The sequence below is a fragment of the Mustelus asterias genome, chromosome 9 (genome assembly GCF_964213995.1).
Source record: "Mustelus asterias chromosome 9, sMusAst1.hap1.1, whole genome shotgun sequence".
Taxonomy (NCBI): Eukaryota; Metazoa; Chordata; class Chondrichthyes; order Carcharhiniformes; family Triakidae; genus Mustelus; species Mustelus asterias.
The window spans coordinates 43,279,129-43,289,290 of NC_135809.1; the positions used below are offsets into that span (position 1 = coordinate 43,279,129).

Here is a 10,162-nt window from a genome sequence, read left to right on the forward strand (position 1 = left end):
CAAAGCTCCACAGTCCTGTGACATCCAGTTGTGAATAGTGGAGGACAATTAAAAAATTAACAGGAGGAGGAGGAGGCTTCATGAACATTCTCATCCTTATGCTGCTGAGCCCACCACATAAGGCATGTTGGCCATGCCTTCAGATGACTAGGTCTGAAACTGTAAAATTTCTTTCCCAAACTGCTCAGTCTTTCTTTCCTCTTTTAGGTGTTCAACAGAAATCACTTGCCTGGATGTGTGCAGCTCCAATAACAATCAAGAAGCTTGATATCAGCCAGCACAAAGACGTCCTATCCACCTCATAACATTCATTCCCTCCACCACCAGTTCACCATGTCAGCAGTGTACCACATCTACAAGATGCAATGCAGCAAGTTGCCAAATCTGCAGTGTCCCCTGTTTAGAAAGCTAAGGACAACAGACGCATGGGAATACCATCAATTCTAAGTTGCCTTCCAAGTCACACATTTGCTTGACTTTGAAACATATTGCCACTCCTTTCACTGTTACTAGATCAAAATACTGGAACTCTCTGCCTAACTTCCTACCTGTTAACATCACACAGCCAACGATGGTTCAAGAAAGCTGCTCACCACCACTTCACAGAGGCAATTAGGGATGGGCAATATGCAATATACACTGGCCTTGCTGTGATGCCCACATCCTGTGAATGAATATAATTTTATGTCTCATTTATACTCATGTTTTAGTAGTGAACTCTCTCTTAGTTGATTCTGCTACTGCTTTAGCCAGGTAGTTGAACAGTGAAAGTATTTGAACAAAATAATGAGAAATGATAGAAGAAACTCAGTGTTAGCAGAGTCACAGAATGTTACTGTCCACTCATTTTAATCATTTTTAATCATACAGAGGTGAAGTGCACTTCACCTCTGTATATAGCTAAGGGTTAAGATTACAAGAATAATTCTCACAGTAAAAAACATCATACAGAGTTAATGGTTTCTGAATTCTCTGTGGAGACTTTTAGCCCAGTTCTAGTCACAGAAGTCTCTCTTTCTCACTTCTGCAATCCTTTAAGTTTGTTTCCTTAATGTTCAGAAGACCGAATAGTCTTTTAAAAATATACCATTTTTCATTGTATTCCTTTATAAACAAATCAAAATGTAACGATGGCCTCATTCCAAAATATAAACAATGATTTTTCCTAAAAAGACAGTATTTAGAAAATATTTTTTACACACTGTAGAGCCTCAGACACTAACTTCAGTATATAATCCCCTTACAGAGCTCTGTAATAAAAGCAACCTTGATAGCCTGCAGCCTTTGTATCGGCAAGTTCTCTTCTTACAATTACGTGTTTTCTACGTTCTGCTAAGTTTAAAGTTTATTTATTAGTGTCACAAGTAATCTTACATTAACACTGCAATGAAGTTACTGTGAAAATCCCCTCGTCGCCGCATTCCAGTGCCTGTTCAGGTGCATTGAAGGTGAATTTAGCATGCAATGCACCTAACCAGTACATCTTTCGGACTGTGGGAGGAAACCGGAGCACCTGGAGGAAATCCACGCGGACACAGGGAGAATGCGCAGACTCCGCACAGTCACTTAAGCCAGGAATCGAACCCAGATCCCTGGTGTTGTGAGCTTTATGATATTTATGGATTTTGCTTTTTCAGTTTGCGTACCAGTCTCTAGCTTTCATTTTTAAAAAATTTCTTTTCCAGTTTTCCTTCCTCATATCTTGAATTCACTAGCATGATGAGCTTTTACAGAACACAACAGCTCTTTTGCACTTTGTGCAAGTAACCATTCTACATACATATAATAAAAGCAAAATGCTGCGGATGCTGGAATCTGAAACAAAAGCAGAAAATGCTGGAAAATCTCAGCAGATCCGACAGTATCTTTGGGGAGAGAATAGAGCCAAAGTTTTGAGTCACGATGACCTTTCGTAATCCCAGGATGATCCCAGCTCTTTCGAAGGGTCATCCTGACTTGAAATGTTGACTCTATTCTCTCCCCACAGATGCTGAGATTTTCCAGCATTTTTTGTTTTCGTTTCATTCTACATTCATGATCAGTCAGCAGGTGATGTGACCTTTGGGAGCATTTCAGTTTAACCTAATCCTTTCTTCACTTGTTGTCCACATGAGACAGACCAAGTGCAGCTAGATTTAAAAGAAATACCACTGTCTCCTTAGCTTGGAGATTGCAGCTAATTTGGCATGCCCATTGATTCTCCAATATCCTGTTGGGAACCCCAAACTCACAAGCTCAAACCTGAAGCCTGTACAATCAGTACTTTTACCAACCAGGCACCATCAGAGAAGCCCTTATTTGAATTTATGTTTAGACTTTAAGAGCCTACAAGCTCAATTTTGAATGAATCATTAACTTAGCATTGATGCTCAGTGACTGGTAACATGCTACTTTCTGTTTATTGACATCAGAACTGAAAGTGAATTATTTCCTGCTGGAGACCAGGACAACACTAGGTCACAGGCAGATCATGTGTCACTGGAGATGTCCATCAGGCAGTGGCAGATGTTTTATGTTTAGCTGGTGTGCAGGGAGATCTGGCAGAGATCCATGAGGGTCTGCGTGCCATGGCTTCAATTATTGAGGAGTCAATGTGGGACATGAGCACTGCTGTGACCCTAAGCACGAGCACATGTCCTCCTCAAATGAGAGTGGTGACTCTCATGGAGAGGCTGCTTCAGGGACATTCTCTTTGGATCACAAGATGCACCAAGATGTAGCAGCCATAAGTTTAAGGCACCTTAAGCACAACATGGGTGTTTTACAGATGACATTATTTGCATTCATGACTTTTGAGTTTTCCATTAGGTTTGGCACACTTGTATGCTGTTCTTATGTTAAGTCACAAACATTTTCCTGAATTCAATGGGCTGAGATGGCTGCATGTTTTGTACATCGGCCACATGTTGCACAGGCTTGTAAACTGAGGGCTTAGTGTGGTGCAGCATTTCTGGATTGGGCTTTTAAGGACAGTTTTATTACAAGTGATACATTGTCATTGGATTGAATCAGCCTCCATGCCTTGGCTTCCTAGCTGAAGGTTCGCTGCATCAATGCATCCTTCGTGTCTCTGCCCCACTTAATATTCATATTGTTCACCTCAAAGTCCTCATCCTGAATAATCCCAAACTAATCCTCAGACCCATCACCTCTCAGAGTCATCCTCTATGATCTGTGGTCTTGCCTCGTTCTCTTCAGCCGCCACTGGGCTCTCCCCTCATCAGAACTAGTTTGTGCAGAGCGAGATTGTGCAGCACATAACAACAAAGAGGGAGATATGCTCTGGAGGGTGCTGCAATGATCCTCCGGACCAGTCAAGGCACCAGAAGTGAATTCTGAGCAGCCTGATAGGCCTTTCCACCACCACACTTGTGGATGCATGATTCCTAATATATCTGTCCTCTGCCTCAGCTCTTGGATGACAAAGTGGAGTTATCAGCCACCTCTTCGAGGGATAATCTTTCTCACCCAGGAGCCATTGATCCAATCTTGCTGCAGTCACAAACAGCTTTAGGAGTGCCACAAGATGTATGAATTCTGTGAGCTCCCTGGAAGACAGGCACAGACCTGAAGAATCTGTCTCCTATGGTCACAATCTTCACAATTATCGGTCGGTACCCCTGTCTGTTGATGAAAGCCCCCAGCTCTCCTGCTGGCTCCTTGATTGCCACATGCACATGGGCTATAGGAACCTGTATGCGGGGAAACCCAGCCATTACCGCAGACACTCAAGCTCTCTCCACCTGGTTTCCCTAAAGTGTCTGGTAGTTGATGGAAGTATAACTGTGCGTGAAGATGGCATCAGTGATTAGCTTGTATGCAGCTGTTTGGGAGACGCCACACAAATCCTCAACTGAGCATTGAAATGAACCGTGGGTGCAGAAGGTGAGGGCTTCAAAGCGACTGGCATGGGGTGATCCCCCACACAGTTGGAGGTGTTTTGAGACCTATCGAGTTACAAATTGATGCCACTGTGTCCCTGGAATGGCAGAGCTTCCTGCACCACTGGACCTCAAACATCTGGAGGTAGTTGGTGTGCAGCATGTATACTCTAGCCACTGGATAGTAGTGCCTTCGGTGTCCCTCCCACCTTGGCCTCCTTGCTGGGCCTGCACCAACTGAGCTCATGCCTCTCCTCCTGCAGGTCTCTGCCTGGGGCACTGTCTGCATTCACTTAGACTCCTCTCCTTCCTGCCCCTCTATTCCTCTTTCTCTTCCCACCAGCAGAGTACACTATCCATACTGGATCAGATGCAGAAGATCAATGCATGCAAATGACAGAATACTGTTTCCAATCCTCATGAAAACCTTCCAGGGAGGTCCTGAAACGCTGAAAGCCACGCCTTGAATGACAACAATAACTAAGAAACTCAAGCTAACCTCTATACTCATACAGCTACTGCTGTGCATTTAAAGTAGTTGCATCTCTTTTGGTAGAATGTCACATGACCTGTAGTGACATAAGCAGAGAGGTTTCCAGGCTTTTCTAATTTATTAGTGTCACAGGAAGGCTTACATTAACACTGCAATGAAGTTTCTCTGAAAATCCCCCAGTCATCACACTCAGGCACCCATTCAGGTACACTGAGGGAGAATTTAGCATGGCCAATGCACCTAACCAGCACGTCTTTTGGACTGTGAGAGGAAACTGGAGCACCTGGAGGAAACCCATGCAGACATGGGATGAATGTGCAGATTCTGCATAGCAGTGACCAAAGCCGAGAATTGAACCCGGGTCCCTGGTGCTGTGAGGCAGCAGTGCTAACCATTGTGCCACCGTGCTGCCCCATTAGGGCACTTCTATCTTGGACCATGGAAAAACAATATCTCCTAACTAAACCTGTATTGCGTTTGACTTTCACCCATGTGTGTGGCACCTAATTACTTTTCTTTTTATTGAAATTCCTGGTCAATAATTACCAAAGAGAAAACTAGCAACAAGAGTGGGATGAAAACAAAATTTCAAATGGATTCTAAAAAAAATCCAGCACTTCGATCAAAAAGATGATCAAAGAAAAGGAAAAGAAATTGCCAATGCAAAAAAAAGTTCAGAAAAAAAGAGTAAGCAAGAAACAAAAATTAACAATAAAGATTTAAAATAAACGTACTTACCGTTTAAATAAAGTGGGTAGATGAAATAATTCCTCCAAGGCCGGTGTCCCTTCATCAAATTTAGACTTATTAATATAGTAAGCAACAATCAGAAGGAAGAAGCTGCCATCGAGACTCACCTTCGTGACGACGGACCAGAGGGATTCAGAGAATCGGGCCTGCAGTTTAACCAAACCATCTTTATGGGTAGTATACTTGAATCTGGGGTACCATAAGAACATACGAAATAGGAGCAGGAGTAGGCCATCTAGCCCCTCGAGCCTGCCCCGCCATTCAATAAGATCATGGCTGATCTGAAGTGGATCAGTTCCACTTACCCGCCTGATCCCCATAACCCCTAATTCCCTTACCGATCAGGAATCCATCTATCTGTGATTTAAACATATTCAACGAGGTAGCCTCCATCACTTCAGTGGGCAGAGAATTCCAGAGATTCACCACCCTTTGAGAGAAGTTCCTCCTCAACTCTGTCCTAAACTGACCCCCCTTTATTTTGAGGCTGTGCCCTCTAGTTCTCGCTTCCGTACTAAGTGGAAAGAATCTCTCCACCTCTACCCTATCCAGCCCCTTCATTATCTTATAGGTCTCTATAAGATCCCCCCTCAGCCTTCTAAATTCCAACGAGTACAAACCCAGTCTGCTCAGTCTCTCCTCATAATCAACACCCCTCATCTCTGGGATCAACCTGGTGAACCTTCTCTGCACTCCCTCCAAGGCCAATATATCCTTCCGCAAATAAGGGGACCAATACTGCACACAGTATTCCAGCTGCGGCCTCACCAATGCCCTGTACAGATGCAGCAAGGCATCTCTGCTTTTATATTCTATCCCCCTTGCGATATAGGCCAACATCCCATTTGCTTTCTTGATCACCTGTTGCATCTGCAGACTGGGTTTTTGCATCTCATGCACAAGGACCCCCAGGTCCCTTTGCACAGTAGCATGTTGTAATTTTTTTCCATTTAGATAATAATCCAATTTGCTATTATTTCCTCCAAAGTGAATAACCTCGCATTTGTCAACGTTATACTCCATCTGCCAGATCCTCGCCCACTCACTCAGCCTGTCCAAATCTCTCTGCAGACCTTCTACGCCCTCCACACGATTCACTTTTCCACTTATCTTTGTGTCGTCTGCAAACTTTGTTACCCTACGCTCAGTCCCCTCCTCCAGATCGTCTATATAAATGGTAAATAGTTGAGGCCCCAGTACCGATCCCTGCGGCACACCACTACTTACCATCCGCCAACCAGAAAAGCACCCATTTATTCCGACCCTCTGCTTCCTGTCAGATAGCCAATGCCCAATCCATGCTAACACCCTACCCCCAACTCCATGTGACTCAATCTTCTTCAGCAACCTTTTGTGAGGCACCTTTCAAACGCCTTTTGGAAATCCAAAAACACCGCATCCACCGGTTCCCCTCCGTCAACCGCACTAGTCACATCTTCATAAAAATCCAACAAGTTCGTCAAGCACGACTTTCCCCTCATGAATCCATGCTGCGTCTGCTTAATCGAACCATTCTTATCCAGATGGCCTGCTATTTCTTCTTTAATGATGGATTCCAGCATTTTCCCAAATACAGACGTTAAGCTAACCGGCCTGTAGTTACCCGCCTTTTGTCTATTTCCTTTTTTAAACAGCGGCGTAACATTAGCCGTTTTCCAATCCACCAGCACTACCCCAGAATCCAACGAATTTTGATAAATAACCACTAACGCATCCGCTATTACCTCTGACATTTCTTTCAGTACCCTGGAATGCATTCCATCCGGGCCCGGGGACTTGTCCACCTTCAGTCCCGTTCGTCTACCAAGCACTGTCTCCCTGGTAACATTAATTGTACTGAGTACCTCTCCTCCTACCAACCCTCTATCGTTAATATTCGGTAAACTATTTGTGTCTTCCACCGTGAAGACCGACACAAAAAGCTTATTTAAAGTTTCAGCCATTTCCTCATTTCCCACTATTAAATCCCCCCTCTCATCCTCTTGTTTAATGTGGGTAATTTATGAGTTAATAGTGTTAATATTAATAAACTTATTGAACCTTTACTTGTGTTTGTCCTTTGTCCATCTTGCAAATAAGGGCACCGGGGTAAAACTTTTGAGTAAGTAAACTGGTCGAAAGTATCTGAAAATTAACAGGTACAACAACGGCAAAATGTCTCAAAGCCAGAACAGTACTGTATGTCATTTGACCAAAAGTCGAAGAAGAACTGGAAAGACTAGTCCAAACAGGAGTCATTGAACCAGTTACTACAAGTGATTGAGCTACACTAGTAATGCCTGTACGAAAACCTGGTGGCTCAGTAAGGATATGTGGAGATTTCAAGACGACTATTAACCCAGTTTTGTGTGCTGATCAGTATCCCCCCACTGATTGAAGACTTATTTGCTGGACTATTTGGAAGCCAGAAATCCAGTAAAACAGACCTATCACAAGCATACCTATGAATAAATGCGGCTGCTAAATCACAACCATTACTCATTATCATGACTGTTTTGATACAAGAGACTTCCATTTGGGATAAGATCTACAACTGCTTTATTTCAGAGGTCCACGGATCAAATTCTGAGTGGGATAAATGGTGTTCAGTGCTATCTAGAGTACATACTCATCACATGTTTCAGTGAACAAGAGCACTTGAAGAACTTGGAAGCTACGCTGGAATGTCTGCAAAAACATAATCTCCCGGTCAAAAAGGATATGTGTGACTTTTTCAATACATCCATAAACTACTTGGGTCACATCATTGATAAAGATGGCTTGCAAAAGGAAGTTAAAAAGTTATTGTGAGTTAGGAGCGCCACGTCCTCAAGATGTGATGCAACAGATCATTTCTAGGATTGATTAACCAACGATAAATTTGTTCCAAATTTAGTGACACCATTAAAGCAATTGCACATTTTACTATGTGTCAAGCATGTGGCACTGAACAAAGGAATGTGAAAGAGGGTATGAAGAGGTGAAAGAAGCCTTAAAGAAGTCAGAGATATTGGTTCACTTCAATCCCAAGCTGAAGATACAACTTGTTTGTGATGCATCATCCTATGGGGTAGGTGCAGTTGTCTCACATATCATGCCATCAGAAGAGAGACCAAAAGCCTTTGCTTCACAGACTCTCACTGTAGCAAAATTAATTTTGCTCAGCTGGAAAAAGAAACTTTGAGTATTAAATTCAGAGTAAGCTTTCGTAAAAACTTTGCTTTTGATGGACATTTGACCCTTGATGACCATTTTCAAGCTGTATAAAAATCTCCTTTCTTTAGTAGCTAGCTGGTTACAGAGATGGATGTGATGGGCACACACCTATGATATTAAATATCATTGGTCAGAGCAACATGCAGATACTGATTGCCATTACAATTCAAGCAAGAACCTGAAGAAAATCCCTTATTTCTCACAAGTGGATAATGTACCAGTGACTTCATCTCAAGTATAGTGATATACAGGAAATGATCCAGTGATGGGGAAGGTTATGGAAAAGGTCCGAAAAGGAAGGATGACAGAAGTACATCATAAAAATCCAGAACAAATCAACACCTAATCTACTAATCAACTAATCTAATTAACATCCCTTGGTGCCTAGACATAGCAACACTGGCGAGTTTTTGCTCCCTGGACCTAGAATACCTGATGTTAAAATGCCACCCCGACTACCCTCTGTGAGAGATCACCTCTGTTATCCTGACAGCAGTTTACATCCCACCCCATGCGGAAATGAAGACTGCGCTAGATGAAATATACACCATCACAAGTAGCCTTGAGACAAAACATCCTGAGGCCTTGTTTATCGTGGCCGTGGTCTTCAATCAGGCCAAGCTCAAGAGAATCCTACCAAGATACAACCAACATGTCTCCTGTTCCACCAGAATCCCAAACATCCTAGACCACTGCTACACAAATATCTACCGCTCTATTGACCACCCACACTTTGGTAAAGCAGATCACAAGGCTGTGCTTAAGCAAAAACTGAAACGGGAGAATCCGTTAAAGAAAGTCGTGCAATATTATTCTGAGAAATCAGATGATCTCCTGCGGGACTGCTTCAAGTCAGTATGCCACTTCAGTAAGTGTGTAGAAGACTATGTGCCAAAGAAGCAAATCCGCATGTTTCCCAACTGGAAATCATGGACGAACAGGGATATCCACTGCTTGCTGAAATCCAGGTCTGAGGCGTTCAAGTCAAGTGACCCTGAACTATACAAGAAATCCAGATATGATCTACGGGGATCATCAGAGATGCCAAAAGACAGTACCGGACCAAGCTAGAGTCCCAGGCTAGCCACACGGACTTCCACCGACTATGGTAAGATCTGCAAGACGTAATAGGCTATAAGATGAAGACATGCAAAATAGCTGGCACCAATGCATCCCTCCCCGATGAGCTCAATGCATTCTATGCCCATTTTGAGCAAGAGGTCAGCGAGAGCATGCCGTCCACCCAGAAGCCTCGGATGAACCTGTATCCAAGGTCACCATTGCAGACGTCGGAGCAGCCTTCTCGAAAGCCAACCCAACCCATGGAAAGTGACTGACCCGGATGGGGTACCCAGATGAGCACTCAGATCTTGCGAGGACCAGCTGGCAGGGATATTCGCAGATATCCTTAAGCTGTCTTTACACCAATACCCTATCTGGTTCAAGAAGACGACCATCATCCCAGTGCCAAGAAAAGCGAAGCAGCGTGCCTTAATAACTATCGCCCAGTCATTATGGAGTGCTTCGAAGGGTTAGTCATGGCACAAATCAATTTGGGCCTCCCAGATCGCCTGGATCCACTACAGTTTGCCTACCACTGCAACAGGTCCACAGCAGACGCCATCTCCCTGGCCCTACACTCAATCCTGGAACACCTAAACAACAAGGACACATAGGTCAGACTCCTATTTATTGACTACAGCTCAGCCATTATTCTAACAAAACTCATCTCCAAAAGGCTAGGCTCCTCCCTCTGCGACTGGATCCTAGAATTCCGAACCCACAGATCGCAATAAGTAAGTTTAGGCAACAACACCTTCTCCACGATCATCCTCAACACCGG

At 43.7% G+C, this 10,162-nt stretch overlaps 1 protein-coding gene across 1 annotated transcript in view; it reads left to right on the plus strand.

Annotated features, from left to right (window-relative positions):
- Positions 1-263, plus strand: part of LOC144498644 (fibulin-1-like) — a 309,419-nt gene extending 309,156 nt beyond the window's left edge. Inside the window, exon 18 of the mRNA XM_078220077.1 lies at positions 208-263. The gene's annotated coding sequence lies outside the window, so the exon portion shown is untranslated. The remainder of the gene's footprint in view (positions 1-207) is intronic.
- The last annotated feature ends 9,899 nt before the right edge of the window (positions 264-10,162 follow it).